The following is a 12,697-nucleotide window of genomic DNA, read 5'->3' on the forward strand; positions in this document are numbered from 1 at the left end:
AAATAGTGATTTGACATTTATCGTGATAATTATCGATATTGAATGATATGAAATGTTTTTACCGTGATAACATTTTTGGCCATATCACCCAGCCCTACTATAATATAGTAAACCTGTTGTGTGTAAATTAATTGCAGATGTCTTTCTGCACAAAGATTATTCGGGAAAACATTAAAATGGCAAAAAAAAATGTGAAAACATTAGGACATATAGGACTTTTGCAAATTAACAAACTGATGTAGTTAGATGTAGCAATGTTTTTTGTTCACTTTGAGGTTGGAGGCTGGAAACTTCAGCTGGGAGATTTCCGATTTTCCAAGGTGTCTCAAAGGCAGCATTACTGTCTACATCCCAAAGCATTTTCCAAACATTACTATCCCATTGACGCTGTGGGGCACAATGCAGACTTTAAAAACTGGTCTAGATCAGCCTTAAAAGTGAGAGTGACTTGTTGGTTGTATTTTTGGTCCTACATTTCTCTGTCTGTCCCCCTATATAGCATCCGGTAACCCCTGAAAGAGAAGAGGAGCCTTCATTGCCATAGCTACAGCTCCGCTCTCCTCCGCCAGCCTGCGTTCCCCCTGTCACCCGCCCTCTTCACTCTGTTGAGCGTTTGTTTTTCACTTTCTCATCCTTCATCACCGTCACCATGACAACCTCAGCAGCCCGCGCCGGCAGGTGAAGAATCTTGCACAACTATTCAGAAGCAGATCAAGGTATAACAAATGAACTCCTTCAGGTGTTATGATGTGCAGCATCTTTTATGTGGGAGGCAGGTAAACTCCTCTAAATTAACTCGTCAGATCAAAACACATCAGAAGAAAACATACTTTTTACACTTTTGATCTCTCACTGATGATGATGACACTACTACTCTGGATGAAAAAGAACATTATCTGCATGAAATTAGCACTGGCATATATGTGACGTGTCGGTTCGCGAGGCCACCTCGAACGATCCATGGGGGCCCGTCCTCGTCTCTCATGTCAGAGATCGCTGACTTGACCTTCAATGTGGTGGCATTTGCTGAGGTCATGGGCATGGTGTGGAAACGTCTCAACGACAGCGGCAAGAACTGGGAGACATGTCTACAAGGTGACCCTCATGAAGACATGCTTTTTGTCAGAAATCACTACTAATTTAATTATAAATCCTCTTGTAAATGTGTTTCTCTTCCTTTCTGCTTATTTACTCTTGATTTTACTGTTTCCTTAACTTCCCTCTCACCACAGGTAACTCACCACCTCTTCCCTCCCTTCACATTTTTGCTTCTTTAATCATTTATTCAAATTTCTCCCTCCGTAAACACACTTCACCTTCACGCTTCTGTCTGCTGCTGCTTCTTCCTGTGTCCCTCTCTAGCCCCTCTCCTGCCCTGTACTTTGTTCACATGTTTGCCAAGTCAAGTCAAAAGTTTATTAAAGTGTAAAATCACCAGCTGTGTGGTCCCAGTACCTTCACAGAAACAAGACATGTAGAATTTGCAGAAAAAGGCTACACACATAGGAACACACTTTAAAAACAACTAAAATATACAATTATAAAACTAATAATAAATAAATAAAAATTCATAAAATACCCTAGCCCAAACTATAAGCCTTCTCACAAAATACAGAAAAACCATCCCTAGCTAAAAGCTTTACTAAAAAGAAAAGTTTTTAGCCTACTCTTAAATATGGAAATGTTGTTTTGTTTCCCGAACCCAGACAGGGGTCTGATTCCACCCTGAGGTGCCTGATGGTTAAAGGCTCTGGCTCCTATTCTACATCTGGAGACCCTAGCACTACAAGAAGCCCTGCATTTTGGGAACGCAGTGTTCTAGTGGGCAGTATGGTGTAAGGAGTTCTTTCAGATAGGATGGTGCCTGACCATTAAGGGCTTTGGTATGTAAGAAGAAGTATTATAAAATCAATTCTCAATTTTACCGGGAGCCAGTGCAAAGTTACTAAAACAGGGTGATATGATCTCTCCTACTGATTCTTGTCAGTATGAGTGCAGCAGCGTTATGTATTAACTGGAGAGACTTAAGAGATGTGACAATGTGCCTCGGAGGACTGTACTATGATTCATTCTGAAACCTGACTGAAATTTTTCCAATAAGTTTTTGCTATGCAAAAATTCACAGTTGATTTGCCACGATTTTTTCAAGGATCTTGGATATGAAAGGAAGGTTAGATATCGGTCTGTAACTGTCTAAAACCCCTAGATCAAGAGTAGGCTTTTTAAGAAGTGGTTTAATAACCGCTTCCTTAAAAAACTGAGGTACATAGCCTGTTGTTAAAGAAAGGCTGATAATATTTAACAAAGAAGTACCAACTGATGGCAAAACCTCTTTGAGCAGTTTGGTTGGGATGGGGTCTGTGAGGCACGTCGTTGGTTTGGACAAGGACACAACTGAAGTAAGTTGGTGAAGGTTGCAAGGGCAGGTCGGCATCCATTGAAGACAGGAGGTGCTGTTTTATTTTTATTTCTAATAACAAAAAAAACATTAAAATGGTTCATAAAAATGTCACTACTGAGGTCAAGAGGGACACCTTGTTCCTTAGAGCTGTGGTTTCCCGTCAATCTGGCTACAGTGTTGAAGAGGAACCTGGGATTGTTCCTATTTTCCTCCACTTTCAGGTTTTAGCCAAGCTGCCATGCATGGCTCAACAACTATCAGATGGATTGCCGTGAAAGCTTGTGTAGACATTCATGGTCCCTCAGAGGATGACTCCTGATGCTTCCTTTAGTGCCATCTTCAGGCGCTACAGGAAGCATCTTGTTAAACCATTTGTTCCTGTATCCATTTCATTGCTCATATCCCTATACAGTAGTTTCTATTTAATAATATGTATGTATTCTTTTTACAAATGCAATGTGTAGAATTGAGATGTCACAAAATACAAATTTTGCAGTACCAGTGTTGTAATCAGCGTTTTCCTCCAGGCGCTGACTCTGTTGGATTACCTGCTGAAAACAGGATCAGAGAGAGTGGCCCAACAGTGCCGTGAGAACGCATTCACTATTCAGGTAGTGGACTGAGAGAAATCTGAACATCTCAGGAGAAGGCTGGTTTATTTTACTGATCATTTGAATCTTCACTAGTTGTTACCTTAACAACCTACTCTTCCTAGAGTACATTTCATCACTGCACCCACACAATAAACTTACATTAAACACTTAACAGTGAAGAAAACAATCAACTAGTAAAAGAAAATTTGAAAGAGCATTCTTATTTTGAACAGGTTGAGCTATTTTTTTTAATAGATTCTTGAGATGAATTGTTGAGTCAAGAGTAAATATTATTGCATAACTGAAAAATATAAAAAGCAGGAGTTAACATTTTCAGAAAATCATCAAACCAACTATAATTTTTTTCATACCATACATACTCTGATCAAACTGGAATATCATTATTCCCAAGGATCCGATTATTGAGGTTTTCCTGAATGTTCTTAACGACGACTTAAACATAATTAGTTTTGAAAGTTAAAGTTAATCTCTAAAAGATCATGAAAAGATCTTTTGTCTATGTGTGGTTCAGACGCTACGTGATTTCCAGTACGTGGACCGCGATGGCAGAGACCAGGGGGCCAATGTAAGAGAAAAAGCACGCCAACTGGTATGTCTGCTCCGGGATGAGGAGCGGCTCCGCCAGGAGAGAAGTCAAGCCCTAAAGACCAAGGAACGAATGGCTGGGGGAGGCAGCGGAGGAGGCGGAGGAGGCGGAGGGGGTGGGGGTGTGTACGGAGGTATCCCCCCGTCCTACCACCCAGGCAGGCGAACAAGCCAGCCCAGCTGGCTGTGCTCTATGGGGAGGAGTTCAGCCGCTCCAGAGGCTCTCCCTCTTCCTTTAACTGTGAGTACTGTGAGTATTTAAACCTGCAATAATATTTTTTAAAATAATATTTTTGGCCAGTTGGGGGCAGCGGAAAAAAGATGTGAACCAACATTAACATCATCACCTTTTAAGTTCATGACAAACTGCAAACAGTAGCTTAATTACATATCAGCAGTACAGAAGCAACCTGATCAATCAAGTCCAATATTCTCTTTCTTTTAGCTCTGTTTTTTGATCTCCACCCTCTCCCGAGGGAAAAATCTGGATCTTCAGCTGCTCAATGCACCACCATTTTCGCCAGTTATGGTTCTTTATCTGAACTAATAGGTGATATTTATGCTTTAACTGATGTGTTTACAAACAATGTTTTTCAATTTTATTGAAGACTTTAAGGATGGGGACAAACATTAAAGAGTAGCACACATGCTTTTATGGGACTGGGGTTTTTAGAGCATTTTCTCACACACTGGATTGTTACCTCCTTGGTGTGTTTTTTTTGTATGTTGGTTTGAACGTTGGACTTGAACTCTGGTGCAGATCAAACAACCTCTTTCTGGTCCGCCTCAAAGGCGTGGTCTCGATTCGCTGTCTCAGAGTTCCCTTTGAGGGAACTCCAACTGCGTCGGTGACGACACTATGGGAACGCCTCTGGGCGTGGCAGGGCTGAACATGAATGAAACTACTCCAATCCTATTGGTGTTGCTAGAACGGTAGCGTGTGACGGCGTAACTGGAGGCGTCTATAAGCACGCCGGCACACAGGACACATTAGCTCTTTTCTATTCAGCAGGCACTCTGGCATGTTAAGAAGGACTACAGTATCCAAACTGTTACCTGGAAGGATGGCAGACAGAGAGATGGCTGGTGAGCAATTCAGGCAATGTGTTTTCCCGTGCCCACGTTACATCACGGCGGGCGACACTCCTACCTGTGTTTCCTGTTTGGGGATGCCACATGCCCAGGCAGCTCTCGAGGGGGCTGCTTGCGGCCATTGCGAGGCCTGCCCCTGAGGGTGCTGAGGTACCGTGCGGCTCTCTTCTCCCAATGGCAGGACAGGGAGAGCACAGGATCCCTGTCTTCCGGACTTGCATGATGAGTTGTGCAAGTCCTGGGACAAGCCCTTCTCAGCTCGTCTGACTACTCCCCCGCTCCGGGTCTATAGCGACGTAGCGGAGTCAAGGGTTTTGGCTATGGGACGATGCCCAGGGTTGAGGATGCTTTGGCTAGCTATCTTTCGCCCAGTCATGCATCATCCCTCAAGGTGCAGGCGCTACCTATCAAGCCATATCGTATGACATCTGTTTTGGTGGGCAAAGATTACATGGCGACGGGCCGGGCTGGTGCAAGCCTACACAATGGCGGGAGCAGGGAGCAGGCCCCTCTGAGTATATTGCTGAGCTCCGCCGAGCTACGGACTTGTCGCTTAGAGTCACGAAGGAGACGGCCCGCGCTATTGACCGATCGCGACTTCTGGCCTGTTTGGCGAGGCGGTGGACGCCGTCGTCAACAGTTCCAGCATGCCAGGACGCAAGGAGAGGCGTTCCGGCAATATCTCCCTCGTCGTTCAGGGGCCAGGATGGCGACGGCTGTGAGAGACGAGAGAGGGCCCAGCCGTCATCCAGCTCCTACCCCATCAGAGGGTCAGAGCCATCTTGCATCCCTGTCCAGGCTATGTCCCTAAGGTCCATCCAGGATGGCAGGGTCCACGGTGCTGCAGGCGGGAGACTTCATCTGCTCTGAGCACTGAGTATTTACACTCTGTGCTCTTCCCGGTGGAGGAAAGCAGACCAGTTGCTGGTGTGTTTCGGGTCCCCCAAGGCTGGGCTCCCTGCTTCCAAACACACGATCAGCAACTGGATTGTTCAGACTATTTCCCTGGCCTATCAGGTGCGCGGGTTACCTTCACCTATGGCCGTAAGGGCGCACTCTATTCGAGGCATGGCGGCTTCTAGGGCCTTCCTTGTGATGCGGCTGGCTGGGCCACCCCTCACACTTTCATCTGGTTCTACAGTCTGGACCTTGCTTCTGCACCCGCACCCATGCGCTCTCCTCCTAGTCGTGCCGTCAGGTTCTGCACGCTGGGGTTTCGGCCGGGGCGCGGCCTAAGTGGGTATTCTCGTTCCCATAGTGTCGTCACCAACGCAGTTCGAGTTCCCTCGAAGGGGAACGTCTCAGGTTACGTATGTAACCCTTGTTCACCGAGAAGGGGAACGAGACACTGCGTCGGTCCGCCACACCTCACCTCACCAGTGCCTTGCTTGTTAGAAAAAGGGCTAATGTGTCCTGTGTGCCGGCGTGCTTATATACACCTCCAGTTACGCCATCACACGCTACCGTTCTAGCAACACCAATAGGATTGGAGTAGTTTCATTCATGTTCAGCCCTGCCACGCCCAGAGGCGTTCCCATAGTGTCGTCACCGACGCAGTGTCTTGTTCCCCTTCTCGGGGAACAAGGGTTACATACTAACCCGAGATGTTCATCTGGAGCGGGTCATATCTGGTGTGAACACCATTTGAACCATTGATGGGAAGTCTACTATTCTATGTGTCATTTCATTGGTTTTCTCATGCTGTTTCCAGTGACTGGTGAACTGGTTTTGCGTTTACCACCAAAATGTTGACTAGCAGGGGACAAACCTTTGCTCCTCAATTACAATGGTGCTTAAGAACACTGATGTATTACAATATTCAGCAAAAATGAAGGAGAATGGTTTCCAGTGAACTGCAGCGTCGTGTGAAAGAAAAAAAAAAAACTGGCTCAGCAGTACATCAAAGTACTGTAGTATGTAAGTACATGGAGGGTTTTGTTTTTGACCCGCTGACTAATAATCAAATGATATTTCCACCACATTACCTTTATTTACAATTTCTGGAGAGATTTTGTCTTTGTGAACACAAACCACTAGAAAATTTAAACAATGTTGCATCCTCACATTAGTTCTATGCAGAAACCGGACCTTCAGGTGTGAACCTGCCCTTAACTCACTATAAAACTCTGTGAAGCTGAGGGGAGCTGCAGATTCAGGTGATAATTCATTATAGGTTCACCACTACAAGTGACTGTTTTCACATTGTCATTGTTATCATAAAATGTTAACTTTATCCGATTTAAAGTCTGAACCTATCTGAGACACTGAACATCTTATTTTATTTGAATGTGTGAATAAATGGATGAAGTGTTAACTTGTATTCAGGCTGATCCCTGGTGAAATGCATTTTGTGCTGTAGTCCAGCACTTTGCCCAATCCACCGCATAGATTATCAATACTGCAGCGTAGGCCTGAAAATATTAAAATCAACGCCTCCTGTGCCCCCTGTCTCATGCATCCCCACGTCAATCTGACCACTTCTCCTTACGCACCACTATTGCTCCCTGCCTCAAACTCCCTCACTTGTTCACTCTGCAGCCTCGTCCTCGTCTCCTCGCGCCGCCTCAGACCTGGAGCAAGCCCGACCTCAGACCAGCGGGGAGGAGGAGCTGCAGCTCCAGCTGGCCTTAGCCATGAGCAGGGAGGAGAGTCAGAAGGTAAAACAGCACACACATTATTATGATCATGTATAATTTAATAAGTATGACACTATGCGCTGTCTTCGTCTGTATTTGAGCCACACATGCCTCACTGCCTCTTGATGATTCCAATAATGAAAATTTTGTTACAAACATTTTGAACATTCGCCCACCTTCATCTAGCTAGCCCTTCCTCTGTTACCATAGAGATGGATGAAGACACACAGCTACAGTTTGCTTTAAGCCTTAGCAAAAAAAGAAGCAACGGCAGTACACACACACAGAAACACACCTCATTCTTTAAAAAAAGCAGTGTCCACGTTTATTAACCCTCTAGAGTCTGTGTATTTGATGATAAGGCTCTTACATCTTAAATTAATGCATCTCTGTGGCCATCTTTCCTCTTAACTTCTTCCTAACCGTATTTCCCTTCCTCTCCAGGACTTCTGTTGTATCTGGCTCTCAGACTGTTCAGATTTTGTTTCCTTATCTCATCCTCCTTTAGCAGCGCTCCAATTTTTACATCTCTATTTTCTCACACAAGTAATGTTTAAACTTCTGCATGTAAAAGATTCTCTTTCTCTCAGCTTTGCTTTTAAAGCAGCTGTCGGTCATTGTCGACTAAATATTTCAACACCACTAAAAAAGCCACCAGTACAGCTTTCATTTTGCTGGGACCAAAACCAAAGACTACCACTAACGCTTGTGTGTACGTGTGTGTGTGTGTGTGTGTGTGTGTGCGTGTGTGTGTGTGTGTGCATCCATGCTCATTGCCGTGGCGGTAATGTTGATGATGTCACGATGCCGCCCCTGCAGGAGCAATGCTGTCGCCAAGGAGACGAGTCTCTTTTACAGAAGGCCCTGGATGAGAGCAGGAGAGAGCCAGTCAGGGACACATGAGGAGGTGAATTTAAAAATGTTTGTGTGTGTGTCCACTGTACAGTATGTGTGTGTGTGTGGGTGCATGCATGCCACATGTGAGTGTGTGTTCGCATGGAGAGGTGGACAGGTGCATTAGTAGGTGGTTGTTGGCAGGCATTTAGAGAATGAAGTGGAGTTTATAGTGCACACTGTGCGATTGGGAGGGAAAAGAGACAAAAGATGCAGATCAGCATAATGAGCGAGGTTCGAGAGAGAAACTGTAGAGCTGAGAGAGGAGAAAGAGGTGCCTGCTGAATGATAATGACTTTGTCTTGTCTAACCTTGAGCTCAGCATGACATTTCCCTGAGAGTATACTCCTTATCTTTTAGTGCACCAGCTCCCTTACTCACTGGCCTGTCAACAAGCCAATCAGAGTCACCAGCTGCCTTATGTAAAGGTCCCCGCGGCTCGTAATTGGTTATAATGTGTTGCTTATCGTAGAATTCTCTGTACTTTTATGTGCTCCATAAGATGAAGCTTCTCACAAACTCCTTGGCATATTCAGAAGGTCAGATACATGTCATAGATCACCTTGTTTGTCTGTCCTGTCTATCATCACTTTGGCCTTTTAACTGATACTTTTAATTCATTACAAAATACAATAGGTGTCCCAAGATTATAGATCAAGTAAAGATCATCTCATGGTGTAATGAGGTGTGAGACATCCAACATTGTGTCCCTGAGCAAGACACTTAACCCCTAGTTGCTCCAGAGGCGTGCGACCTCTGACATGTATAGCAATTGTAAGTCGCTTTAGATAAAAGCGTCAGCTAAATTAGTAAATGTTTCTGTCCATCTAAATGTTTCTGTAAGACATGCAAGAATAAGTAATTGTGTTTTAAAGTATGTGTCACCTGCATTATATAATCACTGTAACGGTACATCCAGTAATAGAAATGTTTGGCACAGATTTACAGAAAGCCCTTTTGCTCCCTCTGTAGTCAGCCATGCTGGACTTGGTGGACATATTTGGCCCTTCATCTGAGGCCCCACCTCCACGTACTGACCCTTGGGACTCTACCCAGCCCACCTGTAATGTCACCTCTGACCCCTGGGACTCTGTAGGTGGGTGGTTCATCACAGACACACACACACACACACACACACACACATAAAGGCCAACTGGACTTACAGTATCTCTCGGTGTCTTTTCCGATTCTGTAAGTTTGTGTGTCTTTGAAGTTTCACACAGAGTTTTGTGTTTTTCCGTCCATCTCTCATCACAGCAGTCCACTCCAGCACTCCTGTGATTGGCAGCCCTTGGACTGCCCCTCCCTCATCCTCCAACGCATCCAATCCTTGGGCTTCGTGTGCCAACTCGCATGCAGACCCCTGGGAAGCAGCGCCTGTCTCCTCCAGTCCTGTCAATCATGAGTGGGACAGCCCGACAGACGGAGGTACCTTTCACAAACACCAGCACCATCAAAGTGCAAAGACATTGTAGTTTTCAGTGCCAGCCCAAATATTTAAGACTGTGCTGATTTCAATTTGTCATGCAGGTGGTGATGGGATAGATCCCTTTGCTGATCAGGAAGAAGAGAAGCCTAAACAAGAGGTCCCTCAAGTGTCCTCGCCTCAAACTGCAAGTCCCACAGGTAGTCCCACAAGCCAGAAGCACTGTGGGTTTTACTGTACATTTAGATATACAGAAGCAGTAAGTCTCCTGCATTGATTGTGGTTGGAAAGAAAAAAATCTTGCTTATGGACAGCTGGTAGACTGACTATAAGATAACATACTGTATGCACACAGAGCAGCAACACCAAAGGTAGCCTACTGTGGTGTTCACATTTAGTGTGTATCAGAATCAGAATCAAAATCAGAAAGAGCTTTATGGCCAAGTAGTATTTTACATGTATGAAGAATTTGCTATAGGGCTCAGGTGCTAGACATAAAGATACAGTTTACAGAAATAGATTTAAAAATATTTAAATATGGAATAAACACATAAAACTTATAAAAGAATTGTCAAACTATGTTTAAAAGAAAAACAAAACAATGTGGCAGTTATTTACATGTTCATGACTCTGGATTTGTGTTGTCCGAACATATTACAGGGGGAGAGGATTTGTATAAATATATAAATAATAAACATATATTTATAATATTAATGAGTGTATATATATATATTTATAAATATATAAAATTGACAAAATATTAAATAATAATAAGGAAATATTGTAATGCATGTATGTAATGCATTAAATGTCCTATGAATGGACACAGTAACCAAAACACTGGCATAGTTTAATGTAATCTGTATTCCTTTAGTGAGACTTTTATTTCATTTTATTTCAAACTGGTTTTAAATAAACATTGTTTTTGGCATCCAAAAGTGGTTACAATGTACTGCGGTGCAGGACAAAACACAAACTACAAACATGTCTCTGAACCAGAACATTATAAGTGTCACAGGGTCACTATTGCAATGGATTCATTGTAACATACAGAAAGGATTCCTTGTTAATGCATCCACTTGCTACCACTTATCTTATACAGATGGGTGACAAATAATGAAGAAACGAATGAAGAAACATAACTGAAGAAACATGTAAACATCAGGGAAACCCATTAAATGCCAACACCAAATCTGAAGGATACTTCCTGTCTGTGGAATATATATCCTTACCAGATCTACAGAAATTCACTAAGTGTCCAAATAAGGTTATTGTTCACCCCTTGTCATGATCGGCCGAGTGACTGACAGATTTAAGCCCAAACACAAGACACCAGAGAGCAGGATACAGTTAGCAATATTTATTGAACACTCACGGTAACTGAGGGTGTACACAAAGCGATGCAGATAAAGTCCAAAACAAGGTTCATGCAGTCCACACAGTGCAAAAAGCAAAAATCCACAGCAGGCAGGTTACTTCAGTGCATCATTATAAACTCAGCTGCGTCAGTCAGTCGACAGGCAGGCAGACAGGAGAGACTGCGTGTGACCTAGAGATTTGAAGAGTGCCCGGCTGTCAACTTTGGCTTACTTTAGCTAAGCAACTGATCCTATCATGACCTGGGGAAACCTGTGTGTTAGTACGCATAAATAATTCCTTCACAATAACAAATTCATAAGCTTCCTTGTAGGGCATGAGAGCTCACTGGATGGTTTAAAAATTATTTGAATCATATGGCCTTCACCGTTACCAGACTTCAACCTAGTTGAGAAAAGAAGAAGATTTTAGAGAAACATGTTCACCACCTTCATCAAAAAACACAATATCAGTGACAAGGAGTAATGAATCTGTTCAAGAGCTGACTATGTCATGTGTGCATGTTGTGTTCCTTTAATTTGTCACCCATGCAGCTTACAACATCACACTGCATCCTCTATGACAATTTTATAACCTTTTTTTCATTTACCGGTGCAGACGCAGAGCTGTTTGGGGTAAAGGCAGACTCTGACCCATTTGCTGAAGCAGATTCCAAGCCAGATCCATTTGGGACAGAACCTTCGGTGAAACCCCAGGTCAACGGACGAGAGTCGGCCAGCCCAGAGATGTTTGACCTGTCTCGGCTAGCACCCCCACTCAGCGTCGTCACACGTGTGTGTCGAACCCCAGAGGCCTTTCTGGGACCTACGGGGGCCTCGCTGGTCAATTTAGATGCTCTGATACCCTCCAACCCCCCTAGCAAGATGCCAAACAACCCCTTCCTCTTAGGTAACAAACAGCTATTCAAGAACATGCTCTACTTGCAGAAACATGACTGTGCTATTATTAAAACGTTCTCCGAATTCTGTCTCCTCAGGTCTGAGTGCTCCGTCTCCCACTAACCCCTTCCACTGCGACCAGCCTCGCCTCACCCTCAACCAAATGCGGCCATCCTCTACATCCCCACTGCCCCCCCACATGCTCTCCTACAGCCCGTCACTGCCCCTGCCCCTGCACCACCAGCCACCCACCCTCCCCTCCTCTCTCACGCAACCTCCTGCCGGACTCCTGGACCTTCCCTCTAACCTCCCACAGCCCCTGCTTCCCCTTTCTCCACGACCGGCGCCCCACACTCAGTCGCAGACACAGACACACAGCCACAACCCCTTCCTCTGAGACTTCTGCGTCTTTCAAGCTCTGGCCTGCAGAGGGAGATGAGGGAATGGACTCTTTTGGATGAGTCTGTGCTGACTACAATGAGATTAGTTTAAATGAGCCTGAACCGCACTGCGGATTCCTGGTCTGATGTCAAGGTGCACACTTAAAGTCCACTTGAAGCGGATCAGTCTTGGACTGGATGTATTTGTGTCCGTCTAAAGACACATCAGCTGCTAAATAACCTGAACTCTTGAAGAAAAGCGAACTCACGCGCTCACACAAACACCCACGCACACCCACATGCACTCAGGCGCACTTGTAGGTGCACAAACACAATCATGCACACACCACCAAACAAACAGGGTGTATCTTAACAGTCCCCTTGATGCCTTTTTTCCCCATCAACTCCGAGCAC

General features: G+C 44.6%; 1 pseudogene; it reads left to right on the plus strand.

Moving 5' to 3' along the window:
- The first annotated feature begins 947 nt into the window (after nucleotides 1-947).
- Nucleotides 948-12,347, plus strand: LOC119882105 (annotated as a pseudogene).
- Nucleotides 12,348-12,697: the final 350 nt, after the last annotated feature.

The sequence above is a fragment of the Micropterus salmoides genome, unplaced genomic scaffold, assembly GCF_014851395.1.
Source record: "Micropterus salmoides isolate LMB-PRFRI ecotype aquatic unplaced genomic scaffold, ASM1485139v1 Ms_hic_scaffold_2903, whole genome shotgun sequence".
Taxonomy (NCBI): domain Eukaryota; kingdom Metazoa; phylum Chordata; class Actinopteri; order Centrarchiformes; family Centrarchidae; genus Micropterus; species Micropterus salmoides.